We start from the raw sequence: 25,896 nt of genomic DNA on the forward strand, positions 1-25,896 counted from the left end.
ATGGAGAAATTCAGACTGACTATAGGTTATCAAATATCTACCCAAGAATGAAGGGGGTGCACAAACCTGCCCCTCGATAAATAGGTCGTATGAGTGTTGAAACCCACCACAGTCCCTTGCTCTCTCCATATTAGAGTGAAGTGATAGGGTTGCTCATACGACAATTTTCAAAATTTTCTTGAAATCTGAAGCATCTCTACAACTGGTCCATCTATAGCATTACATATGATTAATGTTTCTACCATCATCATAGGCCTTGTTATTATTTTTTATCTTACAAACACAAATATTGCACCTGTCTGAGCTGATTAAATGCATGTGCAGTTGTTATTTCTCAGAGAGGCAGAGAGACCCTATAATCCTGATCAATTAGCAAATGTAATGAATTGCCAAACCTGTCAGCCAAGGTCCACTGCCACTTCCAGTGAGTTAGAAAAGTATGCTGCTCCTTCGGATAAGAAACGGTTATCCAGTGTTTCATGCGAGACTGCTCTCATAAGGTCACTCAACAAAGTTCATATTGTTTTCTATTCGTTTGGTATGAAATTGTTACAAGTTGTATATTTTATAACAGTTAATATGCATTTGGTTAGATTTATGTGCCCTGCTCCGTTTCTACAGTTGTGCCAGCAGGGCTGGGATGTTGGGGGGGGGGGAGAAGGGGCACTTGCCCTGGGTGCAGCACTGAGCAAAGGGGGTGGGGTGCAAGGAGCTTCAGTAGCTCTCTTCCTCTCACTATCAGGAATGACTGCAGTGTCACTCTTGTCAGCAGAGCTTTTTTAATGCCCTGAGTGCTGAGTTACTCAATACCGCCACCTCCGGCACTAGCCTTGTCCTCAGTGTTGTCAATTGTAAACAGAAGCTGACTTCCTGTGCCAGCTTCTGTTTATGAATGACAGCGTGCCCTAAGTGACGGAGCCTCCTCAGTGAAGGAGAACCAGCTACTGGAGGCTGAGCTATTAAGCTGCAGAGCAGGCAGCGCTCACACAGAGCATGACAGCTAAGTCTCCTGGCAACTGCTTCTCCGCCTGCACTTAGAGCTGGGTATGTAGCTGGGGTTGGGTGGAAAAGCACTTTACTGGGATTCAGGGGAGCTCTGTACTAAGGGGGGGGGGATTGCTGATGAGTCCCTGAGCTGTCCCACTGGGAAGCTGTCAAAGTTGACAGTGAATAATAAAGGCAGTGGAGGCATTCCCTGCCCCAAAGCTGCACATATGCATGGGGCATGTGTAGGTGCAGCAGTAGGGCAGGGAATGCCTCCACTGCCTATAATTGGCTGTCAGCTTTGATCCCAGTGGGATAGCTCAGGCGGGTTCAGACTCATGACTACTCATCACCAATCCCCCCTCCCCCACTACAAAACTCCCCCCAAGTCCCACTACAGACCTCTTCCACTCAACCCCAGCTACTTACCCAGTGCAGGAGGAACAGCAGCTGCCAGGAGGCTGAGCTGTCATGCTCTGTGTGAGCGCTCCCTGCTCTGCAGCATGACATCGCAGCCTCCTGGCAGTCGCTCCTCCTGCACAGAGGAGGTCCTGTCACTTGGGGCACGCTGTGACTCTGAGTATGCCTGCGCTTATCCCTTGTGATGTGCGTTGTAGTGGGGGGGTCTGAGATTAGGGAAAAGCTTTGTGATGGTGGAGGTGGAGCTTTGTAGAAGTGTTTCTTCTGGTGACATCACCAATGCTGGGACATTTTTTCCTTTAGTGACACTATTGACACGGGCATTTTTCTTCTCAATGACATCACCATTGCAGGGACATTTTTTCCTTTCAGTGACATCACTGATGAAGGGGTATTTTTTCTTCTCAGTGGCATCATCAATGCAGGGTCATTTTTTCCTTCCAGTGACATCACAGACTCAGGGACATTTATATTTATTCCAGTGATACCACTGAGGCAGGGGCATTTTTTTCCTTTCAGTAACACCACTGGCACATGGACATTATTTCTTCTCACTGAAACTACAGGGATATTTTTTCCTTCTAAAGACACCACAGACTCAGGGACATTTTTTCAGTTCAGTGACACCCCTGATGCAGGGACATTTTTTTTCTTTCAGTGACACCACCAACCCAGGGACTTTTTTCCTTCACCACTGTTAGCCCAATATCTGCACAAAGATCTTAAACTTTTCAGTTTGCTGAAACGCAGTGCCACAAACATTTTGATGGGCACCGCTATTGGTCCTGTCCAGTTCTCCTACAAACGAGTGAAGGTATGTTGGCATGTCCGATAGGTGGGAGGTTGTGGGTTGGTGGGGTGGTAGGGTTCCAGGGAGGGTACCAGCACTGTGTGCCAGACCCCAAATTATACATTACAAACTATACTTATAGCTCCCAACTGTCCCTCTTTCCTTCTTAGCTGCCCCTCTTTTTTGGCCTGATGTACAGACCTCTTTTAAAAATATACTATTTATCAAAAGTAAGTAAAAAAAACCTTCACCCAACCTCCAAATGACTGCATTTGTTATTACGAAAAGCTGGCATAAAAGAAAAATAGTGGGGAAATCTGTTCAACCAGTAATTTTTTGCATAATTATTCTTCATATCCAACATAGCTGGGGGTGTAGTAGCAGTATGGCCTTTGCCTACATACTGCGTGCTACATTGTGCCCTTCATTCCCATCTCATAAAGTTTGGAGGTATGCTATATCTAAAAAAAATTTACTCCCTACAGTTATTTTTAGTTTATTGTAGCCATGATCAAAGGTCTCTTCTTGCAAAAAAGCATGATGAGCAATATAGTCAATGGCATTTTTGGCACATTGGTTTTGTTATAGTGCCATGCCCATGACATTAGCTCTACATATGGGCCGCAAAATATGGACAGGTACTGCCAGGCAGAAGTGTTAACCATTTAACCACTGGGGCAACACAGTGGTTAAATGGTTAACACTTCCGCCTGACAGCACTATGGCCGTTGGTTTAAATCCCAACCATGGCACCACCTGCCTGGAGTTTGCATGTTCTCCCTGTGCCTGCTTGGGTTTCCTCCAGGTACTCCGGTTTCCTCCCATACTCCAAAGACTTGTTGAGAGGTGAATTGGCTCCTGTCTAAATTGGCCCTAGTATGTGTATGTATGAATGTGAGTTAGGGACCTTGGATTGTATGCCCCTTGAGGGTTATAGACTGATGTGATTGTACAATATATATGTAAAGCGCTGCGTCAATTGACTGCGCTATATAAGTACCTGAAATAATAATATACAGTATTCTCATTTCTTTCTAAATGTGTTATAAAGTAATTGGGCCACAAGATGTCAGTGTTGCTCATTTAATAAGTGGCTCCATAGTAAACGTGTTCCCAGGCTCTGTGACCATATATGGTTAGTCTTTGGCTTTGGCCAGGCGTGGCTCATCAGCCCTTCCACAAAAGGGGAAAGAAAGCCTTTAACATGCTGCCAGGTTCAGCTATCAGGTCAACATGCAAACACTCATTATATTGTTGGGTGTGTACAGTGTTTCATTGTAGTATATTAAGTTACGATTTCTATGAAACTGATGTTTCCTAAACAGCCTACCGAAGACCACCCACTCTGCTGCTATAACTATATGTACAAAAAATAACCATATATTATTATTATTATTATTATTATACAGTATTTATAAAGCGCCAATAGTTCGCTCAGCGCTGTACATTACAGAGGGGGACAGAACATGAGACAGAACAATACCAATACAATGCAAAACATGAGGGGATTGAGGGCATATACCAAAATCAACTAGTAGCATGTAAGAAAATGCACTTATACAATAAAAAGAAAGTGTAATAGGAGTATGTGTCAAATAATTTTTATTGTATGTAATTTCTTGTTTTGAAGAATTATGCAACAATTTTTAATGTAGAATGAATATCGCCTTCTGCCCTCTATTTTTCTCCATAGTATTACTCAATACTGTGGTCTGCAGGTTGCGGCCCATTTATAAAATGCAGGTTGTAGTAGTTAGCCTGCTGTACTTCACATAGGTCTCTTTACATAACACAGCAGAGAGATTTCTGTGTTTGGAAGAGAGCTTGCCATGCAATGCATGAATGGCCTTTCCTTACAGTGTGCCTTCTTTTTACTCCCCCTTTTCACTTTGTGCTCCTTCTTTTTGCTAGCTAGTAACTCTAGAAGCAAGCAGAGCACATTTCACAGCTCCAGTTTGTCAATAATGGGCAGCACAGTGGCTAAGAGGTTAGAACCTCTGCCTAGCAGCTCTAGAGTCCACCACAGCACTACCTGCTTGGAGTTTGCATGCTCTCCTTGTGCCTGTATGGGTTTCCTCCCATACTCCAAAGACATGCTGGTAGGTTAATTGGCTCCTGTCTAAACTGGCCCTAGTATGTATATGGATGAATGTAAGTCAGTGACCTTACTGTAGAACGTAAGCTCCTTGAGGGTTAGGGACTGATGTGAATGTACTATATATATATATATATATATATATATATATATATTGTAAGCTGCATAAATTGATGGTGCTATGTAAGTACCTGTAATTTTAAAAAAAACCATCACCGTGCTTTATAAATGTGTGCATTTGTTTTCTGTTTTTACACCCAGCACAATGGCTGGTTAGCACTTCTGCTTAGAAGCACTAGAGTCATTGATATAAATCCCAGCCAACTTGCTGGGGGCACATTTCTGGGGGGGAACATTGCTGGGGTTCTTTCCTGTAGTGATTCTTTCTAGAAGTGATTCTTTATACAAGTGATTTGCACTTCAGACTCTGCTCCACCTGAATGTCTCATCTGAACATATCTTTCTGTCCCTCCACAGGTATGTTGCTGCCTGCATCCACCCAGAACTGAACACTGACTGTTTATTTTCACTGTGTTGTTGTGCATTTTGGCATGTTGCTGCCTACATCCACCCAGAACTGAGCACTAACTGTTCATTTTCACTGTGTCTTTGTGCATTTTGGTATGTGCTGCCTTCACCATCTGTTGCCCTTTCTGCATCATTATGTTTGTGTTGCTCTGTAAGTGTCTTACCTAAGTTATGGCTGCTCTTATCTTTACAACTCTGTCTGCCCTCTTGCAAGCTTGGCTTAGATGTCAACAGCTTGCTTTGCTAGCCAGCCATCCTTATATTGATAAATTAATTAACAACCAACCACCCCCACCCTTAATAGTATAAATCTAGAGCACCTTTATGGGGAAGCACTTTCCTAGGGGGAATGTTGCTAGTGTTCTTTCCTTTAGTGATTCTTTCTAGAAATGATTTGCACTTCAGAATCTGCACTTCAGCGATTGTACGAACTGAGCATACATAGAAAACTGCATTGAAAAGCCCGAAACAGGCTGCAGGTGACCCTCTCTCTATTCTGCTCTCCTACTCTGTAGCATGCGCTTTCTCAACCAACAGAGCAAAAGGTGCGCCCACGCAGGGGCTATCAATGGCACATAGATTACAAAAACAGTGATATAACACTGACAGTAGCTCAAACTAAAAGGCAGCTATCCACCACCTCACAAAAGACAAAAATAGAAAGGAAAGAGGAGTAGAAAAGGAAGAAGACAAGACCAGGAGAAGGGGTCCGGGAACGCCAATACCGAACAACATCACAAACCCAGACTAGCCGGGGGGAGCGTGGGAAAAGCATATGTCAACCACGGCTCCCATACTCTCAAATATTTCTGTTGGGAGTCGTTACAGATACTCGACATCTGTTCATTGAGCATCAGAGTGGTCCCCTGAAGAGGGACAGACGGGCTCTTCCAGGCCTGAGCAATTGTTCTAGTGCCCGACAAGAACAAATAGGAAGCCAACTTCTGCTGGTGAGCCAACAGGTCCAGTATGGGACAATGAAGCAAAGTGTACAGAGCATCCTGGTGTATGGAGAGATGGAACAAGGTGAAAAGGAGGCCATCTGGGCAGTTTACGGGACTGATCTTTTCCACGCCTGTAACTTTGATGGCCTTCAATATTTAGGATATTTAGTGTTCACCATGGCATTATTGTGATTCTTCAGTTACAACGGCTGTAGTACTCTTAATGTGAATTCCCCTTTATTTGCTACCGTTTTGTTTACCGATTCCCATGTATGCATGTATGTGGCCGGATGAGCTGCTTGGGTGTCTAGACAACATTGTCTTTTTAATTTAGTAAAGTGCCAGTGGTGGTTGTTCACCTTAATAGTTTGTTGTGTGACTTTATACTTTCTATCTAATAAAGCCATTTTTTTTTATAAAGCTGCATGGTCCCTAATGAAACTTTCTTTGGGGGTACCCCTCAGTACCTCTTTCTTCTTCCATGTTGTCCCCAAGTTTTGGTGACCACACCCAATATTGATCTATTCATGGGGGTGGAGTCAGCAATCATTTGGCGGCCCTTATATGCAGGATTATGTATATTTTGTTCGTTTTCTTGCATTGGCCATAGAGGTCAATGGCGTACCTATGTTTTATAGTCTGCTGTCCATTGTAAAGTGCCCTGCCTCCATGTAATGTGCCTGCTCCCACAAAAGTGCCTTGCCTTCATGTAATGTGCCCTGCTACCCTCATGTAGTGTGCCCTCCTGAGCCACTGTATCCTGCCCTGCCCCCTCCCCCACACACACTGTTTATCTCAAGTTGGACCCAGAATGGAACACCTCTGCAGAAAAAGAAAGCACAAGTTTCACAGTATATAGGCATGTTTTAATATTTATTCTTTTATCTAATGCTATTTCTAAAAATAATTGTTATTATCAACAGCTTGCTGATCATACCAATGTTCCGTGAGCTGTAGATCATTATTTCAGAGGTTGCTCGAGATCTAAAACGTTTGACAGGGGTTCCTCGAAGGTAAAAAGTTTGAGAAACACTGGCCTAACACATTACCCCAGGTTTTAGGGACAGTGGACCTTAACACTGTTGTGCTCAGGCAATGTTAAGAGCCCTGTCACACTCATTTCTCACATAACCGCATTTGCGCACATCACCCCTTCCATCCACAAGACAGTATTATCAGTGCTGGGCCTACAAGGAGGGGCACTCCACAGTACAGCATTATCAGTGTGGCAGATAAAGGGTTAGTGGAGGCACAGTAGTGCGGCAGTTGGAATCTCATGTCTTGACCTGCGGTTGGTATGTACTGTATTTGCTCTGTCAGCCATGAGACACTGCAAACATGTAATGGACTTTTTTCCACCTTCCATCCACCCCCCTTCCCAGCCTAACACAGAGGTGAGAGTTAAAGATTACAGCACATCGAAATTGTTAGCCTCACTCCTGAACTGCCAGTGGTTGCCTTACCCATCCCTCAGTTAATTTTTATCGCTTGAATTATTTTTCCCATTATGGGTGTGAGTGGGGGCCCATGTCTAAATTTTGCCTAAAGCCTCACAAAGCCTATAGCCGCCTCTGTCTCTCACGCAAGTGGAGAAGTAAAGAATGACAAATATGTGATGAGCAGTAATTGCAAGATGCAAATTGTATAATCTTCTTTAAATTTATCAAAATGTGCATATAATTTGAGAACCTATTTGAACAGTTCATTGAAATTGTATCCAGTAAGGCAGCTACTCACACTACAGAGCAGTATCTAGATCTAAAGGGGTTGTATACTAAGAATGTAAGAAAAATGAAAAGGTGAACTAACACCCTACACCCTTGCCAGCTGTCAGGGATCCCGGCCGCTCGGAGGTGCGCGCATGCGCAGAGCGCCGACATGCACTAGCTGGCAAGCATTGAGACATAGACGATCATGGCCGCGCATGCGCACTCGCGATCGCGCGCCTGTCACCAATGAGGGCACAGGGCGCCCAATTCAAATCAGCCCTGTGCATCTCCAAATCACCTTATAGTATTGTTCCCTGTTCCTGTGTTCCTGATTGCTCCTGTGTTCCTGATTACCTTGTTGGCGACCCAGCCTGTTCCTGATACTGCTGTCTTCTCCTGCTCTGACCCCTGGCTCGTCCTGACTATTCTCTGCCTGATCCTGATTGCCTGACCTCCTGTTACTGAACCCGGCTTGTGACCTGTTATTCTTTTGCCTGCCCTGTACTGTCTGCGCCGCTGTTGCCAACCCGGCCTGTCTGACCACGCATACCTCTTCACATCTGGCTCTTACCTGCTCTACGCCATTGGCATCCGCCTCTACCACAGCTGGTGTTTTTCAGAGGTCGCGACCTAGTCTCAGGCTGCTTCAAGTCCATCTCCACCATCAGGGGCTCTGGTGAACCAGCAGACTGAGGCTTAGACTCCGCGCCCTGAGGGACTCCGGCCAGTGGGCCGCTAGAGGCTGACACCAGCCCTTTGGTCCCAGCTTCACCTACCTCCGTGGGTGATTAGCTATCAGTGCCCTCACAACCGGTGAAGGGGATTTGAAATGCCAACCGTTCTTCCCTGCTTTTAGAGCTTCCAGGATGGATCATGATGGCTCCAATTGGTCAAAGGGGTCACATGTCAGCTTGTGACTAATCAGAATTGTTCTGATCTATCTCAATATTTATAAGGAAATACATGGAAGAAGAGCTGGGCTTTCAAATCCATGGACCACTGCAGCGACTGCATGGACAGTGACAGCTAATCAACCACGGAGGTAAGTACAATGGGGATTGGAGGCTGGGGACATTGTAGAGTGTTAACTCACCATTTCATTTTCTATGAAAAGATGGACTTACACTTTAAGAGTAAAAAGCAGTAATTAGTGAAGTTCTAGACAGCCTTTGTAAAGCTAGAGGCAATGAAAAATGGTACAGAAAATTATAGAATGATGAAAGACAGAAAACAAGAGGGGTATGGAAAGGAAGAGCTTTTAATGAAATAGTGTCAGTGGAAAAAGGGGCTCCATTTATTGGTGGTCAGTGGTTACTTTACCTGAAACAGGAGCTCCCATTGGACATGCTGACTCCTGCACTTTCTGGTCCAGAAATTTAACTGACCACAGACCTGGAATCTGGCCATGGTACTTTCATTTACTGGAAGCACTTTAGCAATCATCTGGCAGCTGAGACTCTGGGAACTATTACTGGTAGGGCAGCCCCTACCTGTGATGGGCCCCAGGATTTCAGTGGCCCCGATGCAATTGCACAACTGATAGTCTGCCATTGCAGGCTGAGAGGAAAAAAGACCTCACCAATGCAATTCAGAAAAGTAAAACACAGTTTCCTAACTGACCCTGATCTGTTTCTGCACAGTTTTCATCTCTTCCTACCCTCTTCATACAGCACCTTTTATTACACTGACACTATGGCTGTTCTTTGTCTCCCCTATTATAGTGAGGGGGATGACCTATCCAAAAGAGCCCTTTTTATGCTCTTTATGTCTTCTTGCCTTGGTTCATAAGCATAGGCTTTCCAAGCTTAATTATTATGTGTGCTTCCAGATATGTATGATTGTTTTCTGCATTTACAGTGTTACTAAACCCAGGACCCTGCATTCACTATATCTGGTGTCCCACAGTACACACAACATGAAAATGCAATTATTTTAGTAAATATAAAATTGCTAAATAACTTTTCTCATCAGCAGTTAGAGCAGTCGTGTGACTTCTAGCAGTGTCCAGCAGAGCACTGGTTAAAGCTTGAAAAATATATATAATAGCGCCTATGGAAAGAACAAAATTATATATAAATCACTTGTTGTGATATACCAGCTGCAAAAAATCACCATAAATAAATAAAGTGTAACGATTATTACAAAAAATATTTTGCGCTAGTAAATATAAAAATATATCCGTGAAACAAAAAATATATATATATGCATGAATAATATTAAAATAAAAAAATGTTCAAATAATAAGTCCACACTTTAAAATATATGTAACACAAAAAATGTGCACTAAAATGTCTAAATGTGACAAACCACCACCAAAAAACTAAATAAACTCACCAGAGCTAAAAAACAAAAACATGTATTGCTCTGGGAGCGATAATATAATGGCAAGTCATTCGTAGATATATCTTCAGGAAATGATATTCTGCAGAACACCGATCCACATAGACCAATTTCAGATGGAGCAAAATACTTTCAAATTATCATCAAGGAAATCCACTTCTCCAAAAAAAGCCACCCTTAATCGTATCCAAGGAAGAAGATGCCAGACACTCGGAAGAAACAAAAGAACTTCATGGTGCAGTATTATTATTATTATTATCCGCTCCGTGAGGACGTCGATGACAAAACGCGTAGGGCGGAGCTTGATCGATGTGACATCATTACGTTTGTCTACGAGCTACTGCGCATGTGCTGAGTAGCTGGGTCCATTTTCTGTGATTGCTGTATGCTGTTGACGCTGGTGTCGGCTGGGACACCTCCTGAGTTAAGTGCAATGAGTACCTAATAAAGGAATTTGGTTTTTAATAATACTGCACCATGAGCTTCCAGAGCAATACATGTTTTTGTTTTTGTTTTTTAGCTCTGGTGAGTTTATTTAGTTTTTTGGTGGTAGTTTGTCACATTTAGACATTTTAGTGCACATTTTTTGTGTTACATATATTTTAAAGTGTGGACTTATTATTTGAACATTTTTTTATTTTAATATTATTCATGCATATATATATATATTTTTTGTTTCACGGATATATTTTTATATTTACTAGTGCAAAATATTTTTTGTAATACTGGTTAAAGCTTGTAGGAGGAATTTTCTTCTGCTCTAGGAGGATACAAAACACCTGACCTCTATCTGGACAATGCTGATCACATGCACTTTCCCAAGAAAAAAAAAACCTCTCTAGCAATACATGTTAAACTGAGCATGTGCAGAGTGACTCCACACCATATGTCTTATCAGGAGATAAGAGGGGGACACTTGAAGAAGGGGAGGATCAGAGAAGACAGGATCAAACAGCATTTTTAAACTATGCAGAGGATTAACCCCTTAGGTTCCACAGTGAGTATAACAAGCATGCTTTACTGAATATACACACTGATTTTACTGCTGTGGGTTTAGTAACACTTGAAGTCTGATTATTCTATAAAGGGAATGTAAAAATACCAGTACATAGAAGGCCTTAAAGTTTTTGTAAAGGCTCAAGGTTTTTTACTTTCATGAATGCTATGCATAAGGGTAAAAAACCTTCTGTGTGCACCATCTCTCCTAATACTCACCTAAGCCCCGTCTCGATCCAGTGATGTGCACTGGTGTCAGGGCTCCAGGTAAGACCAGAGGTGTGTGGACCGACACAGGGAAACACAGACTTCAGGTATAGTGTGTGAAACAATATAATTTATTAAGGGCAACACAAACATAAATGCAGTGCAACAAACAAAACCCAAAGCTAACACAAATACGTACAACAAGGTGCAACAAACCCAAAACCTTAACTGATATATATATTATATATAGAGCACAACATAGTCAGGCAGGCTGGGTCGGTAGCTAACAGGCAGACAAGGTACAAGGAGTAGGCAGAAGATTGGTCAGGGGTAGCCAAGGTCGGTGCAGGCAGAGTTCAAGCAGAGTCAGGATCAAGGAGAGTCAGGATCAGGCAGGAAGCAGACAGGATGCAGGTACAGGGGCTCATGGGAACAATACACCAAGGCCCTGACTGCAGGCCTGGCCATTCCTTAAATACACCTCCTGCAATCAGCCTCAGGTGATGGCTTGATTGCAGGAGTGAGTTTCTGGCTGCTGAGAGCACCCGCTGGCCGTACTGCAGCCCACAAGGCAGGTGAGTCCCACCACCATTGGCGAGTCCATTCCTGACAACTGGAGTCTCAGCAATACCGGAACTCTCTGTCCTCGTTGGCTGAGATGGAAGCGAGAGCCACTGGCTCCCGATGCTGTCAATCACAGCCAGTGAGCTAATGAGAAGAGATAGGGATGAGGCCAAGCCGCGGCTCTGTGTGTGAATGGACACATGGAGCAGCAGGTACCCCCATTGCAAACTGCTTGAGGGGCCAGGAGTGCCGGCAGGGGACCTGAGAAGAGGGCTGCTCTGTGAAAAAGCGCTGCAGAAAGCAGGTAAGTATTATTTTTTTTATTATTTAAGCCTTTAATATCACTTTAAGCCCTATACCAGAATACATGTTGAATAAAAAACATATTTCCCCATAGTTTTCTATACTGAAATAACTAAGATGACCCAGTTTCCATACATATCCCAGTTCACACACAGCTGTGCTGCTGATAGAGACTAGTAAAACCCAGCCTGATCTACTGCTGTTTCTGAATTTTTCTTGTAATTTCATATAAATAAAAGGGTAAGTATAGTATTTTAACATATTTTCTTTTTTTATGTTCATACTAAATAAATGTTGGTTATTTATTTTTTAACAAGATAGATATTCTTTGTTGTATTTTAAATGTATGAAATATTGCTTAACATGGATTTTCACCACCATTTTCATTACCTTGAAATGTGTAATAAAACAGTAAGATATACAGTTTACAGTACATTTCTGTAAAAAAGAATGTTAGTCATTGGCTTTAGCAGTGAAAAAATGTCACTTTACCTGTGTGCTCAAACATGTAGCTTAACAATTGAATTTACATATCAGCATATACTTCTACTCAGGGAAAAAAGTCCTGGTTCAAACTAATACAATCTGCCTATATTGCTTTCAATTCATGCTAGGTCTAGCAATGCCAAAATGATTTACACGGGTCTCATTATCAAACAATTGGTGAAATATATGTCCATTATGCAAACTGCTAAAATTACTAAAAATGTCTCTGGTTATTTTCTTGCCAAACCACCTAAAAAAAATATACATGGGAATATCCTAACAGGTTTTTTAATGAAGCAGTGCTACTATATTCTGACAACTGGGAGACTCCCTCACTGTCAGAATAAACAGATCAGCACTGCAGCCATTAGATGCAGCCGCTGATCATGCAACTTTTATCTGACAGGGTGGTTGAACAGAAGCCGATCAGTAGATAAACTTCTGTTCAACTGCAGTTGCCACACATAGATCAAAATTCAACCGATTCCTGCTGATCCGGTTGAATTTCTATCCATTTAAGGCCACCTTTTCAAACAGAAAGAACACATCTCATCTGCTAGCAAAGACAGCAATGTCCTAAATAGTGGATCAACAAAGTCTGCCAGAAGCTATGACAGTAGTGCTGGGCATTTTTTAGAGGTTTTCCTGCAGGCTTCCAGCTGTGTCGGATGCCTTGCCCTCCACTGCACTTTGTGGCTCTCTCCCAATCACAACAGTCATCACAAATGTAAGCAGTGTAGCAAAGCCTGCCCATTCCTCTTAAAATTGAGGAAGAGAAGAATGGAGGAACTAATGAATCAGTCAATCAAATGAGGTCACCTTGAGATCCGAGTGTTTTTTGGGGGGTTTTTGCACTGTCCTGGAATTTTCATTTTGTTTTATTTACTGTATATAGTAAAAACTTAAAAAAACAAACAGTGGTTATTAAATACCACCAAAAGAAAGCTTCATCTGTCTCACGAAAATTATTTTAAATTCAATTGGGTACAGTGTTGCATGACCAAGCAAATGTCAAACTTTCACAGCAATGAAGCATGAAAAATATGTGACAAAATCAATCAGTGCAGTTATATATAACACTTCTGTGAACAAGAAATATATATATATATATATATATATATATACAGTCAGGTCCATAACTATTGGGACATCAACACAATTCTAACATTTTTGGCTCTATACACCACCACAATGGATTTGAAATTAAACGAACAAGATGCGCTTTAACTGCAGACTGTCAGCTTTAATTTGAGGGTATTTACATCCAAATCAGGTGAACGGCGTAGGAATTACAACAGTTTGCATATGTGCCTCCTACTTGTTAAGGGACCAAAAGTAATGGGACAATTGGCTTCTCAGCTGTTCCATGGCCAGGTGTGTGTTATTCCCTCATTATCCCAATTACAATGAGCAGATAAAAGGTCCAGAGTTCATTTCAAGTGTGCTATTTGCATTTGGAATCTGTTGCTGTCAACGCTCAAGATGAGATCCAAAGAGCTGTCATTATCAGTGAAGCAAGCCATCATTAGACTGAAAAAACAAAACAAACCCATCAGAGAGATAGGAAAAACTTTAGGCGTGGCCAAAACAACTGTTTGGAACATTCTTAAAAAGAAGGAACGCACCGGTGAGCTCAGCAACACCAAAAGACCTGGAAGACCACGGAAAACAACTGTGGTGGATGACCAAAGAATTCTTTCCCTGGTGAAGAAAACACCCTTCACAACAGTTGGCCAGATCAAGAACACTCTCCAGGAGGTAGGTGTATGTGTGTCAAAGTCAACAATCAAGAGAAGACTTCACCAGAGTGAATACAGAGGGTTCACCACAAGATGTAAACCATTGGTGAGCCTCAAAAACAGGAAGGCCAGATTAGAGTTTGCCAAACGACATCTAAAAAAGCCTTCACAGTTCTGGAACAACATCCTATGGACAGATGAGACCAAGATCAACTTGTACCAGAGTGATGGGAAGAGAAGAGTATGGAGAAGGAAAGGAACTGCTCATGATCCTAAGCATATTACCTCATCAGTGAAGCATGGTGGTGGTAGTGTCATGGTGTGGGCATGTATGGCTGCCAATGGAACTGGTTCTCTTGTATTTATTGATGATGTGACTGCTGACAAAAGCAGCAGGATGAATTCTGAAGTGTTTCGGGCAATATTATATCTGCTTCACAGTGCAGATGGACAATGACCCAAAGCATACTGCAAAAGCAACCAAAGAGTTTTTTAAGGGAAAGAAGTGGAATGTTGTGCAATGGCCAAGTCAATCACCTGACCTGAATCTGATTGAGCATGCATTTCACTTGCTGAAGACAAAACTGAAGGGAAAATGCCCCAAGAACAAGCAGAAACTGAAGACAGTTGCAGTAGAGGCCTGGCAGAGCATCACCAGGGATGAAACCCAGCGTCTGGTGATGTCTATGCGTTCCAGACTTCAGGCTGTAATTGACTGCAAAGGATTTGCAACCAAGTATTAAAAAGTGAAAGTTTGATTTATGATTATTATTCTGTCCCATTACTTTTGGTCCCTTAGCTCCTTTAGGAGAGGCTTCCTTCATGGACAACACCCATGCATACCATTCCTCTGCAGTGTATGCCGTATTGTGTCATGAGAAACAATCACCCCCGTTTGGCTTTCTACTTGTTTAGCTAACTACAGTGAACTTGCATGGTGATTTTCTTCAACTCTTCTTATCAGAAGATGTTCCTGTCGAGATGGTAACTTCCATGGATGGCCTGGTCTTCTCTGTGAGATAGTTGCAGTTCCATCTTTGTTACATTTTTGTATCACTTTTGCTACAGTATCCTGACTAATAAGTAAAGCTTTCCTGATCTTCTTGTAGCCTTCACCTTTCTTGTTTAAGAAACTATTTTCTTCCTCAGGCCTTGTGATATTTCTTTTCCATGTGATGCCATTGCTAACAGCATGAAATGGGAAGGGGTTTTCTTTGTTAAGTAATGCCCTTCTATAATCAACTGTCTGCTGGACACCTGTTTAATGAATAATTAGACTCACCTGTAGTTGAATTCTTGTTAATTAGGATTTTGTTGTCTAAAATTTAGCTTTGCTCGTAAGATTTTCATTGGGGTGTATTCATTTTTGCAACATGGTCTTGAATGAATTTGTTATGAAAAATACTTTTTTATGTGTGTAAATTAACAAATCTTGCTTGCAATGGCCCACATTTGTGGTAGTAATTTGTAGTATAGTGTCCCATAGAAAATGTTGATTCTGAAAGGAAAGTAAAGGTTTTCTGACAAATCTTTTGGGGTGTACTCACTTATGCTGAGCACTGTACTCTAGGTGGGCTGCACTGGTAGAATCGGCAGTTATTTATTGGACACTAAAATAAGACTGTAAATTGTAAGCGCTAGGAAGCAGGGCCCTCTGATTCCTCCTGTATTAAATTGTATTGTGATTGTACTGTCTACCCATATGTTGTAAAGTGCTGCTTAAACTGTTGGCACAATATAAATCCCATATAATAATAATAATAAAAAATATTCAGATGCGCTTATACCTGTAATTACATGCTGCTGCACATATTTTTTAAATTAGAGACTATAATTTTACTTTATATTGTAAATGTTTTTTATTTTTAAATAAAATACTGTTTAGATTTGTTTTTTTATTTCTACCATCAATTTAACAATAAATAACAAATATGGAAGTATACACAATGTTTTTAAATCAAAAGCAGTCACCGTTGGTCTCAGAAGCACAAGGAATCCAATTCTTCTTCCTCTTCCTGGTATGTTCGCTGTGTAGAACTGATGATTAGTTGACATTCATTCCCAAATATTCACCATCTGCCCACGCACATTTGTTGTCATTATTATTTGCTTGTCAGTTATTCATAGCTGTTTAAAGCATCCGGCCAATAGTGTCAGGAAAAATCAAATTGTGTCTGGATTTGCTGTCTCTATAAATAGGTTCCTTTCCATTAATAGGATATCTATACCTCTAGCTTGTTACAATTTAAGTGCAAAATGGTAGCGCTCCCATTTCAGTATGTCACAGCTGTCAATGGTGATGGTGGGCATGTAGACAAGTTGCTCATTATTGTCCATTGTTCCTAAAGATAAACCCAGGAGTCAGAGCTGGAAAGTGTGGAAATTAGTCACTCAAGCGTTAAAGAAAACCTATGCCCAAACTATGCACATAAAGTAAATACATGCATATTCTAAACCAGCAGCATAGGCACTTTAAAACAAGCACTAATTAACCTCTGTAGCAATAGGCATTGTGGAAAAAATTATTCTCAAAACCCACAAAAAAGGCACTGAAATCACAGCTCTTCTTCCATTATTTTCTGTGGCAGCAGGGACTTTGCAGCCATCCAGTTCTCTAATTCAAAATAACCCCAGGTGCTAAATGCTGTTATAAACTGATTAAAACCGTTAAGCAGCCTCTTAGCTCCTCCCGTCTTCCTTGTCAGCTGTGGGGTATTGTTAGGCAGTCTACCTGTTCCTCCCAGCATTTACTGGCTATCTTCCTAGATGTTCCCATCTTCTTTGTCAGCTGCAAGGTAACAAGTCTGGCCACATGTCCTCTAGCTCTGGGATTGGTCTATGGTGCACGAGGCACCTTATCTAAAGTGCATCAGCCTGTGCCAATGAAAAAGATTTTCTGCTGCCTGCATCGTTGCATGTTTATTTTTGTTGCTGACCTTTGCTACCTTTATTGTAAATCTCTACCGCCTGCCATCTGTCCTGAGGTTTCTACATTAACAGATACTTCTACTGTCTGCTGCCTGCCCTGACCTTTGCTATGAATAATGGATACCTCTACTGCCTGCCACCTGCCCTTATATTTTCTGTGTTTAATGGATACTTCCACTGTATGCTGCCTGCTCTGACCTATGCTACGTATATTGAATATTTCTACTGCCTGCCACCTGCCATGATATTTCTATGTCCATGGATTACACCCGCAGCCAGTCACCAGTCCTGACTTCTCCACAGTGGTTTTCTTCTTGTTTCTCCCATTGCTGTACAGTTTGTCTATTCTCCTCTACCTGGGGTCCACTAGCAAAATTCTACAGCCAGAGTATATAGTTTTGTGTATTACATCCTGGGGCAATCTACTACTGATAGGTCTGCTTTCCTAAAGATGAAGTTACACTTATCTGCTATTTACTCTGGAGTGTCTACAGAAACCTGATTTCAGAGTCTCAGTTTTGATCATTTATGTCAAGGGTTAGGCTTGGAGACCAGTAGCTATAGCAGTAGGGAGGTTCACACTGACCAGCAGCCTAAATACATGAGCAAGCCACCCTGGTGGATGATGCGGGCTCACCCGAGATATGGGGTCTAAGCCCTAACCCAGCTGCAGGAACGCAAGAAAGAGGCTAGAAAGAGAACAACAATCTGGCAAACAGGAAGTACAGAGACATGCCTTAAATCAGGAAGTTCATGGGAGGAGCAAAGAGTTCAAGGTTCACCAGAAATAGGATACAAGGCAAGATTGTCCAAGGGGTCAGACATGGAGTTGCCCAGCATTTCAGCTGGAACAAGGAGAAGAGCTACAGCCAGACATTGCAGAGGTCCCAGGTTAAGATCCAGACCCTGACACTTTAAATTGTCTGCTTTACAGTACATACAGCCAGAGAGGTCAGTGATGGTTTATTTTAAAGTATATCTAACACCTTACAATGAACCTATTTGTTCCATTTTGGTCTGTTAAATATACAACTGAAGAAAGTGTTTTGTTAAATCTATTTTGATAAGTTAAAAAAATACCTGTTATTCTTGCAAGCTAATAACTTTCTGTGATCTGTGCCTGAGCTTAGTGCTATTCTTAAGATTGTTCTCTGAGGACTACAGAACTATGCCCCTGTATGTTATGGACAATAGAAGAGGGGTGGGATTCCATAGTCCTATCTTCATATCTAGTACATGATCTGTGCTCTCAGGTGGGGAGCGCACTTACGAGTGCCCCTTGGCCCGACAGTGCTGTGATTCGGTACAGCACTGATCAGTCAACAGGTCCAGGCCAGCCATTTTTTGGCCTGGACCTGTTGATCAGTTGTACTGAATCAGAGATCGTCTTGTGCCTGTGTTTACAGAACACAGGCACATGAAATGATGCAATCTTCTCTCCTGGAGCATTTTCACTAAAACACAGTCACATTTTAAACCCCTGATCCCCCCCCCCCCAGTTAAGCCTTTCACTACCCTGTCACCAGTGTCATTAGTGCAGGGTACATTTTTTTCTACCGATCACTGAAATTGACTGAGATATCGTTAGTGTCAGTTAGCATCCCTCCCAGATAGCATCAGATTGCCCACCACATATTCACCATCACATTTAACCCTTTGATTGCCAGGAACACTCTCATAGACACACTATACGCCTCCATTACTAGCATAGTGTCTGAAAGAATCAATATATTTGATCAGATCAGAACTATACTAGCCAATACCAATAGCATAGTGTCCCGAAAAAAACAATATTAGCAGGATCATCCCCAACACCTGCCAGCACTTGCATTTAGCCCCTCCCAACAAGTGCAGTGTCAGTAGATCACTGTCACTTCTGATACATTGCATACATAATCGCAGCATTAGTAAAATCAGGCCTGATCTGCTAGCACTAGCAGGTGATTTTTATTTGTAGTGGTTCAAGGAGTCCCTGACAGCCAGGTGCTCTTTTTCCCATGAGTCACACTAGGTACCTATAAATTTAGTGGCAAAAATATCCAAAGAAAGGTACACTGATGAATAAGCCTACAGGATTCTGAGTATGTCAGATGAGAGCGAAGGGGAAGTCTCACTGACAGAATAAGGCTTAGAATACAAACCTGTAGAGTGCAGCGGCACCCTGACAGATAGCTCATAAATGCATGATGATTCTTGTATGCTGCAAAGTGCCAGTACTTGTGCCGTGCTACCTTCTGGTGAGTTGGCAAGCACCAGCAGCTTAGTACATCCTGGCGTTTTACAAATCAGCATTGCAGTATCGCTTGGTGATGTATTGATTCCCATAACTGCAGTACAAGCTGGTGAGGTGGCTAGCACAAGTAGTGTCTCACAGCCACCAAAAATTTGAACACAGGCCCATAGATTCTGCAGCTCTGGTACCTCCCCCATTCACTGCCCAACCTAGGATTCAGGGGAAACAGCTAATTTAACAACCCCAGAGACTTTTTTAAGCTGTTTATCACGGAAGATCTGTATCATTTGATTGTGGACCAAAGCAATTTATATGCCAACTAGTACATCACCACCAATCCAAATTTGTACCTTGCCAGACCATTAGAATAGAAATGTATCATGGTTTCCGTGTTTAAAATGTTTTTGAGCCTTGCCCTCAACAAGGGCATTACTAAAAAGAATGAGTTGCAGTTATATTAGTCCACAGACCCGATTCATCATATGCTGTGTTCCCTGCTGCCATGGTCAAATGTATGAGAATATAATTAGTGATGGGCTGAACACCCCCCTGTTTGGTTCACGGTCAAACATTCAAACGAAAGTTCGACCGTGAACTTTGAAATTAATGCAAGTCTATGGGACTCGAAATTGTAAATTCAAAAGTGCCTATTTTGAAGGCTTATATGCAAGTTATTGGGCATAAAAGGGGCATGGGGACTCGGGTACTGCCTTGAGGGACATGAATCAGTGAAAAAAGTACTGTTTTTAAAGGGGCAGTCATTTTTAATTGCTTAACCAAAAAAAAAGAAATATTCCTTAACCACTTGCCAACATATAGCTATAGCTGAATGATGGCTACAGCGCGGTTGTCCAGTTCTGGGAGGGCATCATATGACATCCTCCCAGAACACGCCCTCCCACGCACCCCCAGCGGTGTGCACCTGGTGCTCTCCATGATCACTGTGTCCTATGGACACAGCTGATCACATGATGAGGTAAAAGGCCAATCACAGTACTTTGTACTGCCCTGCCATTTTAGCACCTCAAGAAATGTGATAGGCAGACAGTAAAAGCTGCGTAAATTCCAATATATATACCGCCATTTGTAGACTATATTTTCACACAACCAATAAAAATACATTTATTGGGATTTTTTTAACCAAAGACATGAAGCAAAGTACATTTTGGCCTAAATTTATGATGAAATTTTGCAAAAAAAAAAAAAGCGGTGATCAAATACCACCAAAAGAAATCTATTTGTGTGAAAAAAAAGGGTATAAATTTTGTTTGGGTACAGCATTGCATGACTGCGCAATTACCAGTTAAAGTGGCACAGTGCCAGATAGAAAAAAAATGCCCTGGTCAGGAAGGGGGTAAAACCTTCCAGAAGTCAAGCGGTTAAGGATTTCACACTGTTTACTTTTTTTTCAACTTTATTGGAATGTCATATTTCATTCATCTTTACTCACTGCAGTGAACTGCAATACAGTGTAGTGCACCGCAAAACTCTGCACTGAAAAAAACGACAGCATGTCCTTCTTTTACAGTATTGACACTGTGTTGCAGCTAGTATCTGTCGCTTTTGGTTATCTAGGATGAAAAGTCCCTCTCTGTGCACTGTGGTTCCAGCCGCTATGTATTTACTATCTCTCATAGAGCTGTAGCAGCTGGTAATATTACTCAGTGGCAGGGACGGACTGACCATTTGGAAACTCCGGCACTGCCCGAGGGCCCAGGGTCAGTAGGGGGCCCCATGAGATGCCCCTGGTACCTTTTCATAGGCTTTTTTGAGTTTGGGCAAGGACACAGGGGCCCCATGATCCCCTATTGCCCGGGGGCCCCATGAGTTGTCAGTCTGCCCCTGCTCAGTGGGACACATGGCATCAGATACATTCAGAAGTGATGGATTCCAATGGAGCCTGTAGCTCTACAAAAGAGCAAAAGATTGGAGTTCCCACCAGCTGGTTTGTTAAGTGCAGGGGTGGACTGACCATTTGGAAACTCCCGGGGTCAGTAGGGGGCCCCATGAGATGCCCCTGGTACCTTTTTCATAGACTTTTTTGAGTTTGGGCAAGGACACAGGGGCACCATGATCCCCTATTGTCCGGGGGCCCATGAGTTGTCAGTCCACCCCTGGTTAAATGTCAAATATTTGCTGCTTGCAGTTCAAAGGAGAATTCCAGGGCAAAGAAAAATGATCCACTGCAGTGGGGCTGTCCCAGCATTGCATGGGTTAAAAGCTTGTTTATGCCTTTATTTTCCTGATCTTCTGCTCCCGCAGACATCCTCTAGGTTGCAAGACCTATGCTGTGGCAGTCGGATACCTTCTTATGTCATCAAATCCAATGCAGAGCCCATAGCCCTGCATCGGACATGAGGATGCTGAGAAGCAGTCTACTGCTGGAGCATAGAGGAGCAGAGGAGAGCGCCAGCTGCTGGGGAAGCTGAAGACAGACCTAAACAAGTATTTAACCCTTGCAGGGAGGGGGCAGCCCCACTGCACGGGGGAATGCTAACTTTCCCTGGAGATAAGGTTTAACCACTTGCCTACCGCCCTATAGCTGCTACAGGGCCGCTGCTCTGCGCAAAATCACGTAAATAAATATATATATATATATATATATATATATATATATATATACATATACACACACATACACACACACTCGATTTTGCTGTTTCAGGTAGGGGGCACGCGTGCCCTACTCACGCTGCCATTGGTTCTTGGCTGGCACTCAGGGATCGCCGCTAAAGCTGAGAGGGGAGAGATCTGTGTGTAAACAACACCGATCTCTCTCCTGTCATCATGGACATGCTGATTTCTATCTCTCTCTCTTCACAGCATGTCTCCCTAGTAAAACACACACAGCACACAGTGTAAGCCCTAGGTCATTAGTTACAGTGTCAGTGCTTTTAATTAGCCCTGATTACTGTATTAGTGTCACTGGAGATGTTAGTGGCAGTTAGTTCCCACCCAGTGTCAGAATGCCCACCGCAGTCCTGCTATAAGTCACTGATCGCTGCCATTACGAGTATAAAAAAAAGAAAAGAAATTCCAGTATAAATACTGCCATTTGTAGACGCTATAACTTTCACGTAAACCAATTAATTTACACATTTTGGGAATTTTTTTTAGCAAAGACATGTAGAAGAATACATATTGTCCTAAATTTATGAAGAAATTTGATTTTTAAAATTTTTTTTTGTTGGATTCGTTTTATAGCAAAACATTTTGTGTTTTTTTCCAAATTGACAGTCTTTACTTGTTTATAGCGCACAAAAATAAAAAATGCAGAAATGATCAAATACCACAAAAAGAATTATCTATTTGTGGGGGGAAAAAAATGACAACATTTCATTTATGTACAGTGTTGCATGACCGCACAATTGTCAGTTAAAATAACGCAGCGCCCTATCGCAAAAAATTGCCTGGTCAGGAAGGGGGGGGGGTAAATCCTCTGGAGGGCAAGTGGTTAATTTTATCATAAAGTAGCAAAATAGTCTGCGCCACAGATATAACAAACTGAATGACTGATCTGAAGTCACTGAGGTGCATGAAAACAAAAAGAGAAAATGTAACCATGCTAAAAATGAAATAACATGAATGTATTCTTGGTAAGGTATTGAAATTATCTCATTTTTAGCACGGTCACATTTTCTGTTTTCGTTTTAATTTTATCATGTTTAATGACCCATTCGCTTTAATACTATCCACTGGGAAATCGTGACAGGTTGTAGTTACAACTCAAGGTCATTCTATGCAAACAAATATAACAGTAGCAGACTAGCACAATGACCTATTTAAAGCAGCCTCTGCGGCAGGAGAAGAATTCAACGCTCCGCGGTAAATGAAAACATGATTACACAACAGCAGTTAGGTCAGCCAGTACGACCACAGCTGTATGGGACAGAGCTTGCTGCAGGCGCACAGAAAGACCTCTGTATTGTTGTGTCACTACAAACACATACAGTACACAGCAGTGCTATTGTATAATAAATACTGGCCAGCCAGTACTTCCAGCAGAGGGCATCCCATCCTTTTGGACCATATGATCCAATTCAGAGCCCAAGGAGGAGCCACAGAGTAACCTCTGAACAATGACTCATCCGGAAACCTCTCTGCTTTTCCCAACTTGGAAATGACATATCCCTTCCTTTCCCTGGTGAATCAATGGTGATACAATTAACCCTCCCCCTCCTGCACACAACGCTTACATGCTCCTCTAAGTACAGATTATGAACATGCTGAGTTATCATTATCTCTAGTAATTTTCAGAGTAAAGAAAAAGGTCCCTTGATTGTGATTTAAAGTATATGAAACTCTAAAAATAATTTTCTTTTATTTGCTCCCTATCATTCTGTTACATATACCATTGAAAGTGTTTTATTGTTTATGACAGACAAGTTAAAAAAATATAAAAGCTGTTCAACCAGCCAAAAATCATGAAAATTGTGAGCTGATACATTTTTGTACTCTTTGCTCTAAAAAAAGAGGAAAGGCGCTACCCATATCAATATTGAAGTGATCACTACCTACATAAATAATAAACACATATCATTCAATAACAGCACAGTGTCAAATCAAGTTATAAAATGTCCATAAAAGAGTGTTGAATCAAATTATAAAGTATCCATAAAAGAGTGTTGAATCAAGTTATAAAGTATCCATAAAAGAGTGTTGAATCAAGTTATAAAGTATCCATAAAAGAGTGTTGAATCAAATTATAAAGTATCCATAAAAGAGTGTTGAATCAAGTTATAAAGTGTCCATAAAAGAGTGTTGAATCAAATTAAAAAGTGTCCAAAAAAGAGTGTTTAATCAAATTATAAAGTGTCCAAAAAAGAGTGTTGAATCAAATTATAAAGTGTCCAAAAAAGAGTGTTGAATCAAATTAAAAAGTGTCCAAAAAAGAGTGTTTAATCAAATTATAAAGTGTCCAAAAAAGAGTGTTGAATCAAATTATAAAGTGTCCAAAAAAGAGTGTTGAATCAAATTATAATTTGATTCAACACTCTTTTATGGACACTTTATAATTTGATTCAACACTCTTTTTTTGGACACTTTATAATTTGATTCAACACTCTTTTTTGGACACTTTATAAAGTGTCCATAAAAGAACAGCCCATGTATTAATTCCACAAAGAATTGACCTTCCACACCCAGTGTCAAAATAAACAAAATGATCCACTTGTGCAAATTCCACCGCATGCAGGGAGAGTAATAACTCACCAGATATAGAATATTTAAAGGATAATCATATTCAACTATATCAGAATGACCGACTCAACCCAAGTCTTCACAGTCTTCCACACAGTAGACTTTTGCAATCGGGGTGGAACAGTACAAACACTCAAAAAAGAGAGATGTTCTGTAGTGTAGCAAGTTTACTAAAATCGAGAAGAATATAAAAAAATATATATTATTGCACTCACATATTTCGGTGCCAAATGGCACCTCCAGAAGGCAGAAACAGATGCTCCGCACTGCCCAAATGACCCTTTTTTGGAAAGTAGGCAGTACAAGGTATTTAGTAAGAGTTTTTTGAGGTTGTAATTTTTTCCCACAATTCTATGTAAAATGAAGACATTAAAGAAAATTTGGGGGTTTTTTTTCACAAAATTGTCATTTTAACAACTTATTTCTCACACACAGCATAGTTATACTTACAATTACACCCCAAAATACATTCTACTACTCCTCCTGAGTATGGCGATTCCGCATGTGCAAGATTTATTCATAGCTCAGCCACATAGAGAGGCCCAAAAAATCCAAAAAGCACCTTTGGGCTTTTAAGGAGCATAAATTATGCATCTAATTTCCTGACTACCTATAACACCGTTTTGAAAGCTCTTGAGCACCAGGACAATGAAAACACACACAAAATGACCACACTTTGGAAAGCAAACACCCAATGTATTTTCTGTGAGGAATACAGTAATGAGTCTTTTGAACATGTTATTTTTTGGAAAATATGGAAAGAAAATGAAAACATTATTTTTTTACAAAAGGTTGTCAATTTATAAGATATTTCTAACACACAGCATGGACATACTAAGAAATACACACCAAAATACATTCTGCTACTCCTCCAGAGTATGATGATACCACATGTGTGAGATTTTTTTACAGCCTAGCCACATAGAGAGCCCCAAATAAAGGAGAACTTTCAGGCATTATAGGGGCATAAATTACACATTTAATTTCCTGACTACCTATCACATTTTTGGAGGCCCACTGAGGACACCAAAAGATGTTGATGGTCCACTAGGGACACTGACAGATGTTGATGGTCCATTAGGGACACCAACAGATATTGATGGTCCACTGGGACACTGACAGATGTTGATGGTCCATTAGGGACACCAACAGATTTTGTAGGTCCACTAGGGACTCTGAAAAATGTTGATGGTCTAATAGGGACACTGACAGATGTTGATGTTGCAATAGGACACTATTGCAGATGGTAATGAGACACTGGTACAATATGACAGATGTTGATGGGACACTGGTAAACTGTAACAGATGTTTTATGCACTGGTCCTCTGGAGACACTGACAGATGTTAACGGTCCACTAGGGGCACCAACAGATTTTGATGTTGCAATGGGACACTGACAGATATTGATATTGCAATTGAACACTATTGCAG

At 41.5% G+C, this 25,896-nt stretch overlaps 1 long non-coding RNA gene across 1 annotated transcript in view; it reads left to right on the forward strand.

Annotated features, from left to right (window-relative positions):
• The first annotated feature begins 4,531 nt into the window (after positions 1-4,531).
• The window catches only part of LOC149439108 (uncharacterized), a 112,069-nt gene continuing 90,704 nt past the window's right edge, over positions 4,532-25,896 (forward strand). Inside the window, exon 1 of the long non-coding RNA XR_016307856.1 lies at positions 4,532-4,766. This is a non-coding gene — a long non-coding RNA (uncharacterized LOC149439108). The remainder of the gene's footprint in view (positions 4,767-25,896) is intronic.

This window comes from Staurois parvus, unplaced genomic scaffold (assembly GCF_062004578.1).
Source record: "Staurois parvus isolate SC_StPar_1 unplaced genomic scaffold, SC_StPar_1.0 ptg001158l, whole genome shotgun sequence".
NCBI lineage: Eukaryota > Metazoa > Chordata > Amphibia > Anura > Ranidae > Staurois > Staurois parvus.